Source organism: Salvelinus namaycush, chromosome 11 (genome assembly GCF_016432855.1).
Source record: "Salvelinus namaycush isolate Seneca chromosome 11, SaNama_1.0, whole genome shotgun sequence".
In the NCBI taxonomy this organism is placed as follows: Eukaryota; Metazoa; Chordata; class Actinopteri; order Salmoniformes; family Salmonidae; genus Salvelinus; species Salvelinus namaycush.
The window spans coordinates 17,436,556-17,459,699 of NC_052317.1; the positions used below are offsets into that span (position 1 = coordinate 17,436,556).

The following is a 23,144-nucleotide window of genomic DNA, read 5'->3' on the forward strand; positions in this document are numbered from 1 at the left end:
AGAGCACTGTGGTTTGAAACTCCTAAGAATTAGCCTGAAAGGTTTTCATTGGGTTGTGGTCTAGTGAGATGTTTCCTGGGGGTTTTACAAACAATCATTTGGCTTGTGATGCTCTATAAACATATCATTTAACAAGATGGGGCAAAAACATCCCCTGTATTCAGAGGATGGATGTGTGTGTAGAAGCAGCTGTTTTGATTTTCAGCTTTAGTGATTTGACTAGTCTTTGAGTGTGTGTGTGTTTTCTCAACCGCTCAAATACATCGAAGATGCTTTCTGATTACATCCTAAGATTATTCAGACTGAGACATCAAAATTACTTCATCACCATGAACAAATACTGCCATCCTTAGGTGAAAATGGGGTTCTGCATAGTGCCTCTCTCTCTAGACACTGAGATACTTGTAAACATACTTGAGTCATGAAAGTCAAATTTTAATGTATTAAAATTAAAGATGTGTAATTTATTGCATTTGCATTTGCACTGAACCTGACCTGATCAAGTTCAGGCAAGTGAAAATTACTGTCAAGCCAACTCCCGCCTAGTCGCAAGGTGCTAGTAATTGTGCAAATCATTTCGAGCACTACAGAAGAAGACGTCATTTTCAAGATGGCGACGGCCTGTAGAACTGCATTTGCGGGGGTAAATGTTTTTCAATCCTCGTTTTGTGCACCTGGACAGGTATTTCGTTGAATTATTGTTAATGTTTTTGTCCAGGGTGAGATGTCTGTGTTATTGTGACTTTCAATTATGGACTTTATAGCCTGAAAGAGAAGCAAGAGACAGGAGTTGCTAGCTAGCATGTTAACGAAAGGCTAACGTTAGCTCTCTTCCATCGCACGACAACAACTAACGTTAGCGAGTTGCCTCTGCGGATTTCAATTTATCCTTTCCTAGAAAATGTGTTTGTTCCCCCAAAAGTGACTGACTGGCTTCAATCTACTTTAGTAACTCACCAAAGTAAAGATCCCAGTAAGCTAAATGAAAATACGTATTTTCCAGACGTTGACATCCCGTACATTTCAGGTGCTGAATGAAAGGTTAGAATATGTATTGTCCGGACGTCGAAAATACGTCTTATACAGATGTCATGCGTATTTTCCAGAAGTTTAAATCAGTTTTATTTTAATGAACGAATGTAAAGTAAAAATGTCTCTTCTAGATATTTAAAATATGTAACTACCTAATTTACAGACATTGAAAATATGTAATTTTCGTTTATGATTCTATGGCCAAATGTAAACTGCTATACACTGAGTGTACTAAATATTAGGAACACCTGCTCTTTCCATGACATACTAACCAGATGAACCCAGGTGAAAGCTATGATTCCATAATGTCACTTGTTAAATCTGCTTCAATCAGAGTAGATGAAGGGGAGGAAACCGGTTAAAGTGGGATTTTTAAGCCCTGAGAAAATAGACATGGATTGTGTATGTGTGCCATGGGAAAAACAAAATTTAAGTGCCTTTTTCATGGGGTATCAATCAAATGTATTTATAAAGCCCTTTTTACATCAGCCGATGTCACAAAGTGTTATACAGAAACCCAGCCTAAAACCCCAAACAGCAAGCAATGCAGATGTACTGTAGAAGCACAGGGGCTAGGAAAAACTCTCCAGAAAGGCAGGAACCTCTGAAGAAACCTAGAGAGGAACCAGGCTCTGAGGGTTGGCCAGTCCTCTTCTGGCTGTGCTGGGTGGAGATAACAATACATAGCCAAGATGTTCATAGATGACCAGCAGGGTCAAATAATAATAATCACAGTAGTTGTCGAGGGTGCAACAGGTCAGCACCTCAGGAGTAAATGTCAGTTGGCTTTTCATAGCCGATCAATAAGAGTATCTCTACCGCTCCTGCGGTCTCTAGAGAGTTGAAAACAGCAGGTCTGGGACAGGTAGCACGTCCGGTGAACAGGTCAGGGTTCCATAGCCGCAGGCAGAACAGTTGAAACTGGAGCAGCAGCACGGCCAGGTGGACTGGGGACAGCAAGGAGTCATCATGCCAGGTAGTCCTGAGGCATGGTCCTAGGGCTCAGGTCCTAGGGCTCAGGTCCTCCGAAAGAGAGAAAGACACCGGATAAGACAGGAGAAGTACTCCAGATATAACAAACTGACCCTAGCCCCCCGACACAAACTACTGCAGCATAAATACTGGAGGCTGAGACAGGAGGGGTCAGGAGACACTGTGGCCCCATCCGATGATACCCCCGGACAGGGCCAAACAGGAAGGATATAACCCCACCCACTTTACCAAAGCACAGCCCCCACACCACTAGAGGGATATCTTCAACCACCAACTTACCATCCTGAGACAAGGCCGAGTATAGCCCACAAAGATCTCCGCCACGGCACAACTCAAGGGGGGGCGCCAACCCAGACAGGAAGATCACGTCAGTGACTCAACCCCCTCAAGTGACGCACCCCTCCTAGGGACGGCATGAAAGAGGACCAGTAAGCCAGTGACTCAGCCCCTGTAATAGGGTTAGAGGCAGATTCAAAAGAAGATCTTTGTTTCTTGGGACCTAGAACAAGCATCTCTGTTTTGTCCGAGTTTAAAAGTAGAACGTTTTCAGCCATCCACTTCCTTATGTCTGAAACACAGGCTTCTAGCGAGGGCAATTCTGGGGCTTCACCATGTTTCATTGAAATGTACAGCTGTGTGTCATCCGCATAGCAGTGAGTTAACATTATGTTTTCGAATGACATCCCCAAGAGGTAAAATATATAGTGAAAACAATAGTGGTCCTAAAACGGAACCTTGAGAAACACCGAAATGTACAGTTGATTTGTCAGAGGACAAACCATTCAGAGACAAACTGATATCTTTCTGACAGATAAGATCTAAACCAGGCCAGAACTTGTCCGTGTAGACCAATTTGGGTTTCCAATCTCTCCAAAAGAATGTGGTGATCGATGGTATCAAAGGCAGCACTAAGGTCTAGGAGCACGAGGACAGATGCAGAGTCTCGGTCTGACGCCATTAAAAGGTCATTTACCACCTTCACAAGTGCAGTCTGTGCTATGATGGGGTCTAAAACCAGAATGAAGCGTTTCGTATACATTCTTTGTCTTCAGGAAGGCAGTGAGTTGCTGCGCAACAGCTTTTTCAAAAAATGTTGAGAGGAATGGAAGATTCGATATAGGCCGATAGTTTTTTATATTTTCTGGGTCAAGGTTGGGCTTTTTCAAGAGGCTTTATTACTGCCACTTTTAGTGAGTTTGGTACACATCCGGTGGATAGAGAGCCGTTTAATATGTTCAACATAGGAGGGCCAAGCACAGGAAGCAGCTCTTTCAGTAGTTTAGTTGGAATAGGGTCCAGTATGCAGCTTGAAGGTTTAGAGGCCATGATTATTTTCAGCATTGTGTCAAGAGATATAGTACTAAAACACTAGAGTCTCTCTTGATCCTAGGTCCTGGCAGAGTTGTGCAGACTCAGGACAGCTGAGCTTTGGAGGAATACGCAGATTTAAAGAGTCCTGCCTAATATGACAACTGCTCGGCCTCTGACCGCAAGGCACTACAGAGGGTAGTGCGTAAGGCCCAGTACATCACCGGGGCCAAGCTTCCTGCTTTCCAGGACCTCTATACCAGGCGGTGTCAGAGGAAGGCCCTAAAAATTGTCAGACTCCAGCCACACTAGTCATAGACTGTGCTCTCTGCAACCGCATGGCAAACGGTACCGGAGCACAAAGTCTAGGTCCAAGAGGCTTCTCAACAGCTTCTACCCCCAAGCCATAAGACTCCTGAACATCTAATCAAATGCCTACCCAGACTATTTGCATTGCCCCCCCCCCCCCCCCCCCTCTCTTTTACGCTGCTGCTACTCTCTTTTATCTATGCATAGTCACTTTAATAACTCTACCTACATGTACATATTTCCTCAATTACCTCGATACTGGTGCCCCTGCACATTGACGCTGTACAGGTACCCCTGTATATAGCTTCGCTATTGTTATTTTACTGCTTTAATTATTTGTTACTTTTATTTCTTTTCTTTTGGTATTTTTCTTAACTGCATTGTTGGTTAAGGGCTTTTAAGTAAGCATTTCACTGTAAAGTCTACACCTTATGTATTTGGCGCTTGTGACAAATAAAAATGTATTTGAAGAATTATGTCCCAAACAACATGCATTAACAGTGCCTTCAAAAAGTATTCATACCGCTTGACTAATTCCCCATTTTGTGTTACAGCCGGAATTCAAAATTTATCAAAAAAAAAAAATTCAGGCAATACCCCATAACGACAAAGTGAAAACATGTTTTTAGACTTTTAGCAAATTCATGACAAGTTTTGTATGCAGAGAAATTAAATGTGGACTGTTCTAGCATTTAAAGTGTGCCTCCACAGAAATATTGTTTCATGTAATTCTTTTTTTGATTTTTTATGACTGCAGCGGAAACACTGCACTACTTTTTTTTTCTTCCAAAACCAAGCATTCGCTTGGTAACAGCAGAGAATCCCCTCCTGGATCAAGAGCCTTGCTGGCTAATATTTGTTTTGTGCGTGCAACAAACTGTCAGTAGCGATTTTGAGCTACTTGTAGAGTTTAGGTCAGAAACTGTACAAAATGTTCACAATGCACTCGTTAGTGTTGTCTGTAAGGCTTCCTTAGTACTTTTTGCTAGCATTCTGGTAAGTGCATTTTTTTGGGGGGGCTTAGTTTGAATATTAGTACTTTTTAAATAAATACCTGCAGTCAACTTGTGCACTAGGTAATAAAGCAGATCGCGTTCATCATTTCGCCTGTTTAAATAATCTTTCTTTATGAAGCTTACCGGTACTAGTTAGCCCAAAACAGCGGTTTGAGCCAGTCACGTGTTTGTTTACAAAGGAGCACAACAAGATATATGTGTGCTTCGTAAGGGGAGTCACTCCTGCAGCACAACTTAAGTGAGGTGATGAAGTTACACTTGTATGAAATTCACTGTTTGCTAGCTATAAATCCTATAACTATTAAGTTAACTATCCAAATAAATCATTTCCAGCTGGGTTTTGTTAACTTGCTAATGTCAGATAAGTGTCTAATGTTATCTTGCAAGATCAAGCTTCTTGGTAACAGCAGCAGAGATAATCCCCTCCTTGATTTAGATCCCTGCTGCCTAATATTTGTTTTGTGTGTACTGCAAACTGCATTTTGACATAGTTGCATAACCTTATGAGCTGGGTTGTGTCCTAGTAGTAAATGTTTGCATGTGCTCGTTAGCATTTACCTAGCATCCGCTATAACTTCCTTTTAAACTTGTTAGCATTTTGTCATCATTCTGGTAATTTACATTTTTGGGGCTTTATTTACATTTGGGCAAAAAATGGCATCCCATGTGAGCACGGAAATAACATATCCACGGATGGCACAGGCACGGTATGAAGGTGGATATCTGGTTACCGCCCAATCCTACTGTGTACTGTGCTCTACTGTGCTGGCCAGACTTGTGTCTATGATAGACGTCTATGTTTGAGCTAAATCGAGGCCGGACCGGACCAAATCTGAACCAAATATAGATGTCTATGATTGGTTCAGATTTGGTCCAGACCGGAGCAAAAATCAACATCCAAAGGTGCTTCAACAAAGTACTTAGTAAAGGGTCTGAATACTTATGTAAATATGATATTCCATTTTCTTTATAAATTATCAAAAGTTTCAAAACTATTTTTACTTTGTCATTATGGGGTATTGTGTGTGGATTGAGGGGGGGAAAAACGATTTAATTCATTTTAGAATAAGGCTGTAACATAACAAAATGTGTGAAGTCAAGAGGTCTGAATACTTTCCAAAGTCACTATATACACACTACATGACCAAAAGTATGAACATCTTACTCCAAAATTATCGGCATTAATATGTAGTTCAGGCCAATCAAGTTCTTCCACACCTATCTTGACAAACCATTTCTGTATGGAGCTCACTTTGTGCACGGGGGCATTGTCATCCTGAAACAGGAAAGGGCCTTCCTGAACCTGTTGCCACAAAGTTGAAGCACAGAATTGTCTACAATGTCATTGTATGCTGTAGCGTTAAGATTTCCCTTGACTGTAACTAATGGTCCTAGCCCGAACAATGAAAAACAGCCCCAGACCATTATTCCTCCACCAAACTTTACAGTTGGCACTATACATTGGGACAAATAGCATTTTCCTGGCATCCGCCAAACCCAGATTTGTCCGTCGGACTGCCAGATGATGACGCATAATTCATCACTCTAGAGAATGCGTTTCCACTGCTCCAGAGTACAATAGCGGCGAGCTTTACACCACTCCAGCCGACGCTTGACATTGCAATTGGTGATCTTAGGCTTGTGTGAGGTTGCTCGGCCATGGAAACCCATTTCATGAAGCTCCCGACAAACAGTTATTGTGCTGACGTTGCTTCCAGAGGCCGTTTGGAACTCTATAGTGAATGTTGCAACCGAGGACAGATTATTTTAACCCGCTTCAGAACTCGGTGGTCCCATTCTGTGAGCATGTGTGGCCTACCACTTCGCAGCTGAGCTGTTGTTGCTCCTTGACATTTCCACTTCACAATAAGAGAACTTACAGTTGACCGGGACAGCTCTAGCAGGGCAGAAATGTGACGAACTGACTTATTGGAAAGGTGGCACCCTATGACAGTCATTGAGCTCTTCAGTATGGCCATTCTACTGCCAATGTTTGTCTATGGATATTGCATGGCTGTGTGCTCGATTTTTATTTTTTATATACACCTGTCAGCAACAGGTGTGGCTGAAATAGCCAAATCCACTTATTTGAGTTTTCCTCTCTGTCCACAGATATTTCAATGATAACAATTTAAGGAACAACTGTAAAGTCTCAGTAAGCTAAGATTCTTATTTGTTGTCATATTTTGAATTGAATGTTGTTCATAATTGTTTAGGGGAGATATCTGGATCCACCTCAGTTGTCTTTTTTATAGATCTTCTATCATTGCCTTGCCAAACAGTAGTAATGTTATGCAGCAATACCACTGCAAACCCATGAAAAACCTAACCCCTCATCCAAGATGTGGGAGGCAGAAACAGCTGAACTATGGGATTCGTAGACAGGTCAAAGTTTTGTGGGTGCGCTACGGTTGCCATGAAGGCCTGTCTGGATCCACCACACGCTGGATAATGGGGCTCTCGTAAAGCTAGGTGGACCAATCATCCATTTAGTGAATACTACCGATTTACAGATACATTCATGAAGAAACAACTGCGTAAAGGACCTATGCTTCCCAAAGAGCGAAAGGGTTTAACCTCTAGAGGAAGTGTGAGCCCCCCCCCCCCCCCCCCCCGTGGGATGGTTGAGCTAAAGTGCACTAATGTGATTAGCATGAGGTTGAAAGTAACGAGAACATTTTCCAGGACCGACACATCTGATATGGACAGAAAGCTTAGATCTACAAGAATTTAACTGTACTGTCTAATTTACAGTGAAAGAATATCATGCTATTGTTTGAGGAGAGTTTACAGTTATTAACTCGAACATGTATTAATAAACCAATTAGGCACATTTGGGCAGACTTAATACAACATTTTGAACAGAAATGCAATGGTTCATTGGATTAGTCTAACACTTTGAACATGCACTGCTTCTATCTAGTGGCCAAAATCTAAATTGTGCCTAAACTGGAATAATACATTGTGGCCTTTCTTGCATTTCAAAGATGAAAACAAAATAAATGCTTTTTTCCCCTTTGTATTATCTTTTACCAGATCTAATGTGTTATATTCTCCTACATTTCACATTTCCACAAATGTTAGTGTTTCCTTTCAATTGGTATCATAAATATTCATATCCTTGCTTCAGGTCCTGAGCTACAGGCATTTAGATTTGGGTATGTCATTTTTAGCAAAATATATTTTTTTAAAGGGTCCGATCCTTAAGAGGTACCCTTGCAAATGTCCATTCCCTGTATCCCTAATAATTGTGGATAATGAATTATTTGCATCATCGTTTTAAAGGAATTGTATCTCACAATCGGTTAGTTTCACTTGCCCTCTTCTGAGTGACTTGTTTGTGTATAACCAACAGCTGGGCTAATGCTGGAGAAGTTAAATGGTTTGATTTGAAATCAGGAGAACCCATTTATCCTTGTTGATATGTCTCTAGCATTGGACTATTCTGTCCAAAAAGTTTAACAGATTACATGAATACGTGATTATTGCAGCTCAATGACTAACTTTTGTTGACAATTTCGATAAACAAAACACGTTTTATAAGGATGGGATCCACCCAAATAATTTGCTTTCCTCTATGCTTTCACAGCATTATAAGGCTGTGTTGAGACAATGACTTATCAATGACCCAAGCCCAACTTGACTAATCCCTACCATTTTGACGCAGTTGTCATAATGCTTCCGCAAATGTACATTACACCAGGGGCGTTGGTAGACACAATGTAAGTAACTTCATTTATTTCCCTCTAACTTCCCTGTATTCCTCTGCTGATCCTACAGCTATTGTATGCAGTAATCAAGTGCCTGTGAACCAGATTTATACTGTTAGTACTGAGGCGGTGTGCCCTAGGAGGAATTCCACTGTGTGCAGCTCACCCTGCACTAACATAAATAACATGAGCATATCTCATAGTAACATTTGACATTCATATTCTATCTCTGAAACTCACTTAGATAATACCTTTGATAAAGTGGTAGCAATACAAGGTTATAACATTTACAGAAAATATAGAAATGGTGGTGTTGCTGTTTTTATTCAGAACCACATTCCTGTAAAGATTAGAGAATCTCATGTTAAATACTGTTGAAGTAATAAGGCTACAGGTTCATCTGCCTCACCTAAAGCCCATTCTGGTGGGCAGCTGCTATAGACCACCAAGTGCTAACAGTCAGTATCTGGATAACGTGTGAAATGCTTGATAATATATGTGATATCAACAGAGGCATATTTTCAGGGTGATTTGTAAATATTAACTGGCTTTCATCAAGCTGCCCACTCAAGAAAAAACTTCAAACTCTAACCAAACTGCAACTTAGTTCAGGTTATCAGTCAACCTACAAGGGTAGTTACAAACAGCACAGGAATGAAATCAACAACATGTATTGATCATATCTTTACTAACGCTACAGAAATGAGCTTGAAAGCAGTATCCAGATCCATCGGATGTGGTGATCACAAAGTAGCCATATCTAGGAAAACCAAAGTTCTGGGCCTAATATAGTGCATTTTGTAGTGATTCCAATGTTGATGTAAAGAAATGTTGATGTTCTGTGGTGTGTAATGAGGAGCAAACAAACACTGCACTTGACACATTTATGAAATTGTTTATTCCAGTTACTAATAAGCATGTACCTATTTAAGAAAATGACTGTACAAACTGTTAAATCCACATGGATTGATGAGGAATTGAAAACATTTTATGGTTGAGGGATGAGGCAAAAGGTATTGTGAATAAGTCTGGCTGCACAACCGATTGGCCAACTGTTGCAAATTTAGTAAACTTAGGCATGACATGGAAGCAACAAACCCTGACACTACACATCCAAGTATATCTGACCAAATTATGAAAGACAAGCATTGTACTTTTGAATTCCGTAAAGTGTGGAAGAGGACGAGCCACCGGGGTCTGACAACTTGGATGGGAAATTACTATGGATAATAGAGGACGATATTGCCACTCCTATTTGACATTTTCAATTTAAACCTACTAGAAATTGTGTGCCCCCAGGCTTGGAGGGAAGCAAGTCATGCCGCTATCAAAGAATAGTAAAGCCATCTTTACTGGCTCAAATAGCCAACCAGCCTGTTACCAACCCTTAGTAAACTTTTTGAGAGAAAAAATTTGACCAGATACAATGCTATTTTACAGTAAACAAACTTTCAACATGATTATAGGGAAGTACATTCAACATGCACAGCACATACACAAATGACTAATGATTGGCTAAGAGAAATTGATCAAATGTTGTGGGGGCTGTTTGACTTCAGTGTGGCTTTTGACATTATCCATCATAGTCTGCTGCTGAAAAAAACGTATGTGTTATGGCTTTACACCCCCTGCTATATTATGGCTACAGAGGGTGTTCTTTAATGGAAGCCTCAACATAATCCAGGTAGAATCAGGAATTCCCCAGGACAGCTGTCTAGGCCCATTACCTTTTTCAACCTTTACTAATGACATGCCACTGGCTTTGAGTATGACTGCAACACTTAACAAAGAGCTGCAGTTAGTTTCAGAGTGGGTAGCAAGGAATAAGTTAGTCCTAAATATTTCTAAAAGCATTGCATTTTGGACAAATCATTCACTAAACTCTAAACCCCAACTAAATCTTGTAATAATGTGGAAATTAAGCAAGTTGATGTGACTAAACTGCTTGGAATATCTTTGGATTGTAAATTGTCATGGTCAAAACATATTGATACAAGAGTAGCTAAGATGGGGAGAAGTCTGTCCATAATAAAGTGCTGTTAAGAAGGTAGAGCAGCACTTATCAACCAAGCAGATCCTACAGGCCCTAGTTTTGTCGCACCTGGTCGAGTGTTCAAGTGCCACAAAAATGGGTTTAGGAAAATTGCAATTGACTCAGAACAGGGCAGCACGGCTTGCCCTTGGATGTACACAGAAAGATAATATGAATCATATGCATGTCAATCTCTCCTTGCTCAAAGTGGAGGAGAGTGACTTCATCACTACTTGTATTTATGAGAGGTATTGACATGTTGAATGCACCGAGCTGTCTGTTTGAACTACTGCCTCACAGCTCTGACACCCATGCATACACCACAAGACATTCCACAAGAAATCTATTCACAGTCCCCAAGTCCAGTACAGACTATGGGAGGGACACAGTACTACATAGAGCCATGACTACATGGAACTCTATTCCACATCAAGTTACTGATGCAAACAGTAAAATTTGATTTTAAAAACACATAAAAATACACCTTATGGAACAGCGGGGACTGTGAAGCAACACATAGGCACAGACACATGCATACACGATAACGTACACACAGATTTTCTACTGTAGATATGTGGTCGTGGTGGAGTAGGGGCCTGAGGGCACGCAATGTGTTGTCAAATCTGTGAATGTATTGTGATGTTTTAAAAATTGTGTAAACACCTTAATTTTGCTGGACCCCAGGAGCAGCAGCTAATGGGGATCCCTAATAAATACAAATGAACTGCTTAGTGAATATGGAGGACGTTGTTTACTCATGCTTGTTCACTTCATTTTACAGGGGTGCCCAGGATTTCAAGCCGGGGATGTGCTGCGATCCAAAATCCAGAAAGTGGACGTAACTGGTGTGTTTGGAATGGCGTGCAGGCACAAGCATCCGCTGAAGTTCCTGAACCTGAAGAGATGAGAGAAGTTTGTGGATGGTTGGATGCTTCAGATGTATAGCTGATGTATGACATTGGCTATGATGACTGATGTTGAACTGTCATTTCAGGCTTGCAAATGCTGTGTTCCTACTGGGGACCTGAAAGCAATGCAGGGACCAAACATCACAACGTTTCTTCACTATGACATTGCTTTCCAGCTGAAGCCTCATTTACAGGTAAAATTGATAGGTCAATCTATGTCAGGTATAACAATACATTAATGTATTGAATATTTAACCACCAGCCTGTAGTAAGAGATTCATGAATTACATGATACGGTTTTATGAATGGCTTGAAACTGATTGCTTCATACCTGCTTTGTAATCATAAGTAATGTTTTACACAAAAATTCACAAAAGACCTGCTCCTACACTAAATTATTTTTCCATTTAGAAAAACAGTCCCGATCTGATTGTGGACCCCACATTTGCAGTGCCAGCCTTTCAACCCTATGCTCATAATGCTAACTGTCAGGTAATGAATAAAACATTTTCTTTATAATTTATTCTGTTAAACACCACTTCTTTGTAGTTGCAGACAGTTGCCCAAACAGTGTTAAGAAACAGCTAGTTGTAATTTGTCCTAGTCCCTTAATTAATTATCTTCTCCCATTGTAATTATGGCTTCTGATTTTACTTTAAATGTCAGGTCACTGATGGTACCAGGTATGTGACTGGTAGTGCGCTTGCTGACAGAACAGATGGAGAGGTTGTTCTACCGTGGAAAATTTGAAAGACCACAAAAGAGATGACACCATCTCATAGTGTTGACACCCTAACCGATGCCCTCTATTACATGGTCTGGGAGAAGCAAGGTATCAATGTATAACAGGAAATCAGTTAAGTATTGCGATGACACATTGTTCAGGATTCTTTTAATATAATTTTGCAAAGAACATGCTGATCTATTTGAAACAATGTATGTTCACCTTCATGTGTTATAGCAACGGCAATACAACTCTGTCAGCAGAAGGTCCTGAAGGAGGAAACTGAGGCAAAGGAGGAGTTGTTGTGGCACTAGACAGCATTCCAGGTTAGATTCCATGCGTTTTGCTCATCATTTTTGTTTATATGTAATGATCCTTTTCTGCTTATTCAATCAGATGAATTGGAAGCAGGGCTTCAGTAGCTGGAGGCAAGGCTTTCTCCTACAGAGCTCTTTATGGAATGGTTTGCCGGTGTGAGAGAATCAGACTGTCTCAACCTTCAAATATAGACTGAAGACTTCTCTTCTGTCGGTCCTATGATTGAGTGTAGTCTGGTCCATTTGTGGGAAGGTGAACAGCAAGTTACTAGCCCTCACAACCCATCCCACCCATAAACCTTGACTTCCTAAAACATGAAAGCCATCTGATCCTAGAGTCTTGAAGTGTTTACACCCTTTATAGCCATTATGGTCTTTACCTGGCCTTGCTGGTCATCTATGAATGTTTCCTGTTCTGATTATTCATCAGTCTGACAAGCATGCACACCATGAACCGCTTGTATTGTGCTTCTACCTCTGCATTCCTTGCTCTTTGGGGTTTTAGGCTGGATTTCTGTAAAGCACTTTGATGCTGTTTCACAACTGCTGATGTAAAAAGGGCTGTGGTTTCACTGACAATTCAATATTTTAGTCAAACTCCCAACATTTTCCATAAGACATGTTTGTCTAGTTTGTGGGCATTGCACATGTAGAAGTCAGCACAAAACTGGCACTGTGGTTTTGTTTTGTTCTGCAATAGATTTAATTAGGCCTGTGATTATGTCGTAGGCAGCACACTGTCGGACGTGGAAGTTTGGACCCGTAAGATAAAGGAAACCCTCACAGACAAGAGGACGTTGTCCCTTACCTGGCAGGAGAGAGACATGGAAACTCTGGCGGAGCAACATCGAGTCCCGTAAGTAGTTGTTACATCTCTGACCTAAGGTTTTATCCCATCTCTAAACAGCCCTTTCTGTCTGGCTTAGCCTTACCAGTCATGACTGACACGTTCGTATACCCTACTGTGTATCCTGGTCCCACAATCCACTAGATCTGCATAGCTACTCCCTGTTACTTTATACTCTTATCACCACCTGCTGCCACGTTCCACTACATATCCCAAAGACTGAATGCCCCCCTCTCCTGCTTAATCCATTCAACATTAAGTCTTGACCGGATTGAATGCTGGTCTCAACACTGCAGCAATTTTGGAAAGTCTGCAGACTAGGCTGGTCCTGAAGTGCTCTTTCTATTGTGGCCTGGTCTGAAAGTATGCAGGTACTGCAGCCAATTCAGTCTTGTTGAACACTGCATCACTCCCTGGCATATCACTGCTGTTGTTATCTAATTGTCATTCACACAGGTGTTTTGAACTATATGAAAGATTTCTATCAAACTTCAAGATTTTCATGACCATTTCTTTCAATTGTTTTTCAGATGCACAAACTATTGCTGTGCAGCTCTCCAGAAAAGTCAGGTGGACATCAGAGAGAGTAAAAAACAGATCAACTCCTACAATGGAGGGAACAAGTCACCTCAATTCCCCCTAAGACTGGAGTACATGGATGTTCTCCAGCAAGACCATCCAGTCTGGTCCCAGGTGTCCAAACGTTTGGGGGATAGTCTGCTCTGGGCCATGCAGCGTGCAGTGATGCTGCACAAGGTCCTAAACGATATCATAACCGCCATCGATAAAAGACTGTACTGTGCAGCCAACTTCATCGACCTGGCCAAGGCTTATGACTCTGTCAATCACCGTATTTTTAATCGGCAGACTCAACAGCCTTGGTTTCACTAATGACTGCCTCGCCTGGTTCACTAGCTACTTCACAGATAGAGTTCAGTGTGTCAAATCGGAGGGACTGTTGTCCGGACCTCTGGCAGTCTCTATGGGGGTGCCACAGGGTTCAATTCTCAGGGCGACTCTTTTCTCTGTATATATCAACGATGTCGCTCTTGCTGCGGGTGATTCTTTGATCCACCTCTACGCAGACGACACCATTCTGTATACATCTGGCCCTTTTTTGGACACTTAACAAACCTCCAAAACAAGCTTCAATGCCATACAACACTCCTTCCGTGGCCTCCAACTGCTCTTAAATGCTAGTAAAACGAACACCCGACCGACCGACTAGCATCACTACTCTGGACGGTTCTGACTTAGGTATTTATAGTTGTCCACATATTCAGAGTGTCTGGCTAGACTGTAAACTCTCCTTCCAGACTCCTATTAAGCATCTCCAATCCAAAATGAAATCTAAAACTGGCTTCCTATTTTGCAACAAAGCCTCCTTCACTCATGCGACCCTCGTAAAACTGACCTTCCAACCGATCCTCGACTTCGGCGATGTCATTTACAAAATAGCCTCCAACACACAGCAAATTGGATGTAGTCTATCACAGTGCCATCCGTTTTGTCACCAAAGCCCCATATACTACCCACCACTGCGACCTGTATGCTCTCGTTGGCTAGTCCTTGCTACATATTCGTTGCCAAACCCACTGGCTCCAGGTCATCTATAAGTCTTTGCTAGGTAAAGCTCCGCCTTATCTCAGCTCACTGGTCACCATAGCAACACCCACCCGTAGCACGCGCTCCAGCAGGTATATTTCACTGGTCATCCCCAAAGCCAACACCTCCTTTGGCCGCCTTTCCTTCCAGTTCTCTGCTGCCAATGACTGGAAGGAATTGCAAAAATCACTGAAGTTGGAGACTTATATCTCCCTCATATCTACACAGCCCATCTGTAAATAGCCCATCCAACCAACTACCTACCTCATCCCTATATTTGTTTTTGTTTTTCTGTTCTCTTGCACACCAGTATTTCTACTTGCACATCCTCATCTGCACATATCACTCCAGTGTAAATTGTAATTACTTTGCCACTATTTGGCTTATTTATTGCCTTACCTCCTTACTTCATTTGCACAAACTGTATACATTTTTCTATTGTGTTATTGACTGTATGTTTGTTTATCCCATGTGTAACTCTGTTTTTGTTGCACTACTTTGCTTTATCTTGACCAGGTCGCAGTTGTAAATGAGAACTTGTTCTCAACTGGCCTATCTGGTTAAATAAAGGTGAAAAAATAAATAAAATGTGCCTTATGGCAGCTAAGGACAGGCACCTTATACAGGCAGACCTACACAATGTTGGCTCGGTCAGCACATATGTATAGGAGGACAGTGATTCAGAAGATGAAAGTGGTTGAGGTGTGTGTGTAAGTTATATAGGGGCAAACTATACACTTGAGTATTCAAAACATTAAGAATACCTTCCTAATATTGAGTTGCTGGATGTCATTTGGTTGGTGTACCATTCTTGATACACACAGGAAACAGTTGAGCGTGAAAAACCCAACAGCATTGCAGTTCTTGACACAAACCGGTGTGCCTGACACCTACTACGATACTCCATTCAAAGGCACTTAAATATTTTGTCTTCACCCTCTGAATGTGTTTGATCATTTTTCTTCCTTGTTGTAAGGCTATTTTGTTCTTCCCTGGCAACTCAAGTCTGAGAATGTCCATTGCTACTAAAGAAGGTGATACTGATAACTTGCTGTCTTTCCAGGAACTCCCCTTTGCCCCCATAATGGATGATAATATGCAAGAATGAATTGGTATCCATGTTTGATTAAGTACCTGAAGGTTTTAAGTTATGTTCTTAAATGACAGCAACCGTAGAATGTAAATGGTAATGGAAAAAGGATCAGATATGAAGATGTATTTTTGTCTATTGTAATGCCTATTGTATGTAAGAATCAGTATTTACTAAATGCACTCCTGATGATAGACTGAATGTATGTTAAGAAGTAAAATGTATTTTTGTTATCCCATATGGTGGTACAAGGAGGGAGTGTAGTAGAAATATTTAATGTGTTCTGTCTCCGCAAATCTGTGACTACATGTAGTGTGTTGTTTCTTGTTGTTGGGTTAGGATGTTCTGCGACTGCTCTCAGGGAGGGGACTGATAGAAGAACAGAAAGAAGGGAACACATAGTTTCTAGGCGTTGGGCCAAAGTAACAATGTGTGCAAGGTCATGATCAGCTTATTGCACACTGAGAGCAGCGACGCCTAGTTTGTGCATGAGTATAAAGAGTGCTGAAGGGAGAGCATCCCTTCAGAGCTTCCGACAGACTTGTACTTTGACTGATATGTTTGTTGTAACCTCGCCGGCCGTGATGATAAAGATATGTTAATTTAACTTTGACTTGGAGTCCTTAGTGGTATTTTCCACGACAGTAGTTACCCATGCTTCTCCAGGCATACACCAACACTGAACATAGCATCACCGGGCTTACCCCATTCTTTGTAACGTGTGGCAGGCATGCCTGTCTTCCTGTTGAGGTGATTTTAGGTGTAGAGGCCCTGATGCTGCGGATGGTTCTAGATGGATGGGTGAGGCACCATCATAACCAGCTACGATGGGCCTACAGTCCGGTTGAGACAAGGACCCGATATCAGCAGGAGCGAGAGAAACAGCGGTACGACAAGCAGGCGAAGGACCTCCCATTGATGGTTGGTGAACGGGTGCTCCTGCAAAACTTCCGATGACGTGATCAGGATAAATTAATCCCCCGATGGCAACCGCGGCCTTTTGTCATTCTAGGACACCATCGGCCTGGACTGCCAGTCCTTCGTGTCCGACCAGAGGGAGGGGGAACAATACAGACAATTCATTGGATCCATGTGCGGCCTTGCCCCTAACCAACCTTCAGAATTCGCCCAGATGTATAGCACTTTGTGACATCGGCTGATGTAAAAAGTGATTGATTGTCTGGTTGGCTGAGGAGTTACATCAATGTTCAGCTGAGCCAGGCACCTAGGCCAGACAGGCAGAACTACACATGGTACCCAGTCAGACTCCCTGCCATTCCCCAGGCCAGAGAAGAGCCCGCTGCACCTCCAAGGGTACAGGTCCAACAGAGAGAACCGACGGCCCCTACTTAGGTACTGGGCTCCGTTGGCTAGTTCAGTGTAGTCGGGATGACTACAGAGAAAGTGTGTGTGTTGGGGTCGGGTAGGAGCTCGTGTGATCAGACGCACCTGCAGGGAGTTAGCTAATCCGACAGGTAGCTGGGGATTGGCTGTCATTTCCTTTAAAGCCCTGTGTTTTGTGGTGTTCGATGCTTGGAGTTGAGTGGAGAATGTCTCTGGGGGGATTGGGCCCTTATGCAAGTGTCCATGTCTTAGGTGTTTGCTGTGAGCACACTGGACCAGTGTCTGCAGGACGAAGAGTCTTAGTGGTGAATTCAAGTGAGGAAGTGGGCGGCTGTGCTGACGACGAACTGGGGCTGTGGGGAGCAGAGGACCGAGAGAGGCATTGGTACAACGCACATCTAGGAGCTTTAGCTCAGCCAACTAAGGGATGTGATTCTTCCTGTGTACACCTTACACTACTCTTTCTCTCTGGGCCATTTTGCCACACTACTGGAAGCCACTATTGTCGGCAGGTTTCCCTGCCGTCTGTCTCCCTCAGCATCGGAGATGGGGCCATCGGTGATATAGCCAAGCCAGAGACTCAGACCATGCGCGCTCCAGGACAGGGAGTTGTGCAGATCTGGGTATCACCAGACAGAGATGTTTATATTTCAATTTTTGTGAGGATCTGGTTCTGCCACCCTCTGTTGTCTTTCCCGCTCCCTATTTCGTCCCAAAGCAGTAGAAAGTAATTTTAGAGGGGTTAGCAGAGTAGAGCAGGGCCAAGGGTGGGTCCCATATTGTGTGCCGCACCAGAGTGAGATTGTAGTGCCTTTCACCATATTGTTTGCAGTGCCATATGAGTATTTCGCAATGTGTCACTTTTGCATGCTTGATATTTACCTGAGGCAGTAAGGGGGAGGGTCTATTTTGTGGACACAGTCTTGGAAATCGTACAGTCTGCTGTGGGAGGTGGGGAAACGGGGTCCAATCCATTTTAACCCATGAATTGAAACTAAAACTTACCTTGAGCATACTTACCTGTCCTGGTCTTCTGTGTTGGGGTTGTGTGCTGGAGAACATTAAATCCTTTGTTGGGTGCAGTTAAAAGGGATTCACACTAAACTGTTACATGTGTGGAGTCTGGAGTTGCTAGGGCAACTGGGACTGCCTGCTCAGAGAAGATAGGGAGGAGCAGATGGACCAGAATGGAGAGGAGAAAAAACGGAAGGAAATCAAGCTGCAGTGGCGTCTGTCCAGATAACTCATCCAAAGGGCTTTGACTTCTCGAACACAATATTAATTTAGCTACTTACTTAGATAACTAGCAAGTTGAACTTAGGGGTCGCCCTAACGCAGTATTCTTAGTTTTGTTTTGAACCTGATCCACACCCTAAAAACCTTCCAGTCCTTCCTTAGTTTTTTATTTTCGTACATTGATGACTTTGCATTCCATTTCCCTCTTAAAAGTCCTTGAACTGACTGAAAATGAAAGTTTGCAGAGATGTTCCTTCCTGTTCAAATCATTCCAAAAAGTAATAACTTAAGTCTAACTTTATTAGGTAGATCAAAGTATATTTGTGAAAATGTAAAATTGTTGCACTCATGTACATATACATTTCAGAATAAAATGTCAAAGTTATCCACTCTAACGTGTTTCCGTAGTGTAGTGGTTATCACGTTCGCCTTAGACACGAATGGTCCCTGGTTGGGGTAGCAGGTAGCCTAGTGGTTAGAGCATTGGACTAGTAACCGAAAGGTTGCTGGATCAAATCCCTGAGATGACAAGGTAAAAATCTGTCGTTTTGCCTCTGAACAAGGCAGTTGGCCTACCGGGGAACAGTGGGTTATCATTGTAAATAAGAATTTGTTCATAACTGACTTGCCTAGTTAAATAATGGTTAAATTAAAATATATATAATTTAAGAATTGTTTTTAGTAGCCTTCCATGGTCTGGTTCTGTAATGCAAGCTAAGTGATCAAGATGCAAACCCCAGAGACATTTACATGAAAAGGGGATTGCTGTTGTTCAAATTACAGGGGGGTTTACTGAGGGGCCAATTATTAGCTGGATCTTTATTAAAAAGAGCAACATTTTATGAATCAAAATGTATTTTATCCCTAAAACAAGGGATCAGCTTTCCAGTTGCCAAACATTCTGAACACAGCTTCTCAACATGTCAAACTGAGAAAGGATTATCCTAGGTCATCAAAAAGAAAGGAGGACCAAGGCACTCTTCATATAATGAATTAAAATGCCTTTATTAGTATGGCATGTTCAATAGAAACAATTTTTTTTTTAAACCGACGCGTTTCGGCTGCATGGCCTTCGTCAGGGAGTACATGAAGAGGGCCAAAGGATTATTACCACTACCTCATTGCTAGATGAGATGACAGCCACAGAGAATACTGGAATGGACTTAAACAAGGCTTACAGAGACTTGCAACACCTTATGGAGAAAGATACCAAACTTGACCTCAATTCTATCACCTTGTCTGACTATTGGAGGAAAGGCCTAATCCCCAGAGGCCTCCGTATTATGAAGTTTCCAGCTAATGGAGCACAAGGTAAAACTGAATTTAGAGATAAATGGGAGGCTATTCTCAACAAGGGTTCTTTTGACCTAATGCTACTTCTAATAGAAGAATCTAAAAAGGACAGACAAGTAGTCCAAACAGAAATTGAAGAAGTAAAAAGGAAAATCACAGAACACAGTGACAATTCTAACAAAGCACAATGTGATGAGATCTTGAAAGAGAAAGTAGACACATTCACTCTGACATTGAACCAAGACAAGCTAAGAAAATTTAGATGAGATGAAGTAGACTATAGAGATGGCAAGGTCTTTGCCTGGAGAAAACCAACACGCAAGAATTCAGAATCACATCTGCAGAGAAGGAAGCCTAGATCTATTTCTTTCAACTTTACAAGCAGTGACGATGAGGATCACCCCAGACGCTCAGAGGCCAGCTCCTCTCAAGATTTTTTAGATCAGGAAGAGGAGTCACGCAGGTTCCTCAACAAGAGAGGGAGAGGACGCGGAAGAGGCCAACACGGAGGGGGAGGAAGAAATCAAAACTATCCAACCACACAGAGCAGGACCAGAACAAGGCTGTGATCAACATTTCTGGAGAACCCCTTTCTGATGATTGCATAAGGGTCTTGTCTAAAGGACTGTCCTTTGCCCCCACATATTCAACTAATGAATTCAATACAAAGATTGACCCATTTCGTTTCTACAGGAATCTACATCTGAAGGCCTGCTACAAACAAAACATCTCTCCAACTACACACACCAGTGTCTCAGGTCAGGCAGTTTCTGTTCCCTCAAAAACACATTTTAAGCCCAAGTCCACTTTTTGTCCCATTGTCCAGAATGCCACACTAAATACATTTGCCAAGAAAGTGAATTTTGATGTGGAGAATCTGTTTAAGGGTAAAATTGACTCCAACCAAACACGACGTAATCTTTCTAAGACAGAGAGGGATGCAGTTGAATCATTGTCCAAAAATGAACGGATTGTGGTTAGAAAAGCAGACAAAGGTGGTGCTACAGTAGTGTGGAGTAAAGACAAATATGTGACAGAAGCCTAACGTCAATTAGACAATGATGAATTCTACCAATCTCTTACCTTCAACCCTACAGAGGACCTAAAAACTGAATTGAAAAGGGATCCTCACAGAACCTAAGGAGAATGGCTACATTTCAGACAATGAGTTCAAATTTATTTTCAATGGCAGTCCGCGTATTGCTTCTTTTTACCTTCTTCCAAAAGTCCACAAAAATCTTGTAAATCCCCCAGGCAGACCAGTCATTAGTGGTAATGAAAGTCTGACAGAACCCATCTCTAAGTACATTGATTACTTTATTAAGCCTTTTCTGACATCACTCCCAGCCTATCTTCAAGATACCACAGATGTGTTGAACAAAATTAAGGAATTGAACAATATAGGTACAGCTTCCTTTTTAGTCACCATGGATGTGGAGTCTCTATACACCACCATTGAACATGAACAAGGTTTGGCAGCTATGCACCATTTCTTGAGTACCCGACCTGAAACTGAGATGCCTCCTACAGAATTCATTGTCTCACTGACTGAATGGACTCTTAATCATAACATCTTTATCTTTCAGGACCGTATTTTTAAACAGGTCAAAGGATGTGCCATGGGAGCTTGCTACAGCCCTTCCTATGCTGGTTTGAACTTGGGTAAATGGGAAAATGACTTCATTTTGGATCCTTCTAATAACCATTTCTTTGACCGGATTATATGGTGGGGACGCTATATTGATGATGTTTGCCTGTTTTGGTCCGGCTCAGAAGATGAACTTATTTCCTTCCACCAATACCTTAACAGCATTAACCCTAACATCAAACTAACTATGGAGTACAGCAAGGATAACATTCATTTTTTGGACCTCGACATTAGTAAAAATGACAAAGGTTGTATGCACACATCAATCTTCAGGAAGCCTACAGATGGGAATACCATTCTGAGGGCAGACAGCTTTCACCCCAAAAGGCTAAAAGAGAATATTCCATATGGACAATTCCAAAGAGTCCGCAGAATTTGCGATCAGGAAACAGACTACAGTGTCAAATCTGCTGAATTGGAGAATCGCTTCTTGAATCGGGGCTACAGCTTTCAGGTCCTGAAAGATGCAGGTATAAGAGCTGGATTACTTGACAGAGAGAACTTGTTGCGAAGGGGAGTGCCTTGTGATACATCAGAGAGAGTGTATTTTGTTACAAAATACAGCACTGAAGCAGAGAATATTAAAAGAATCATTAAAAATAATTGGGGAATCATCCAAAGTGATACACTACTACACCAAGTCTTTCCTGATCCACCAGTCATAAGCTTTAAGAGATGTCCTACCCTAAATGACAAATTAGTCCACAGTTATCTTCCGGGTGACTCTCAAAAAAACTTGGCTTGACCACAAACCCAAGGGCTCTTTTAAATGTAACCATTGCAGAAATATTGTACAGAAGCAGTATTTTGTTGACACAGCTTCCAAAATGGAGTATTACGTCAAGCATTTCATTAACTGCAAAACCACTCATGTCATCTATAGAGTGGAATGTCCACAGTGCAAGGTGTTCTACATTGGACGGACAAAGAGACACCTTCAAGACCGCTTAGCAGAACACAAGTATGCCATACGGGTAGGCAATGAAGACTACCCCATGGCAAGGCACTACAAGTCCTTACACCATGGCAACCCTGCCTCCCTACAAGCTATGGGTATTGATCATATTCCGGCCTCTATTAGAAAAGGGGACAGTTTTAAACAGTTAAACCAAAGGGAAAGCTTTTGGATTTACAAACTACAGGCCACTAAATACCCTGGTTTAAATGAAAATATGGATTTCTCACCCTTCCTGTCGGGTCGTGATAGGTCCATTTGCTGTCATCTAGTGGACATTTTGCTCAATTGCCCTCAGCTATGTTTAGACTGTTGTTGTTCATGTTTTGCTGTGTTCTAGTGTACTATGGAATATATTGCTTTCTTATTCTTGACACTTCTCCCAGTCATATTTAAGGTTAGAACTACCTTTCTAAGTGTTCTGATACTTCTAGCTTGGAGTTGTATTTTTATGATAACATAGCTACAGTATTTCACCTTTTAATGTGTATAGTATTGCTTACTAGGTGTGTCTAATCAATTTTGTAACCACTCCCTCTTCCAATTAGGGCTAAAAGCCGTTCAAAAGAGGACATAGTATTCTTCTTTTTTTTGTACTCCCTGACGAAGGCCATGCAGCCGAAACGCGTCGGTAAAAACTTTCTTTCTATTGAACATGCCATACTAATAAAGGCATTTAAATTAATTATATGAAGAGTGCCTTGGTCCTCCTTTCTTTTTGATGACCAATTTACCCCCTTTGCCAAAGAGCACCTTCTATCTACCAAAATGTACTAT

General features: G+C 41.8%; 1 long non-coding RNA gene across 2 annotated transcripts; it reads left to right on the forward strand.

The window, feature by feature from the left end:
• The first annotated feature begins 614 nt into the window (after positions 1-614).
• LOC120055532 lies at positions 615-14,031 on the forward strand. Of its 2 annotated transcripts, XR_005477699.1 has the most exons (8): positions 615-682; positions 11,182-11,323; positions 11,395-11,502; positions 11,720-11,800; positions 11,975-12,164; positions 12,270-12,358; positions 13,079-13,205; positions 13,727-14,031. It is a non-coding gene; the product is annotated as an uncharacterized LOC120055532 (long non-coding RNA). The 2 variants fall into 2 exon arrangements; XR_005477698.1 differs by having other exon boundaries at positions 11,182-11,502.
• Positions 14,032-23,144: the final 9,113 nt, after the last annotated feature.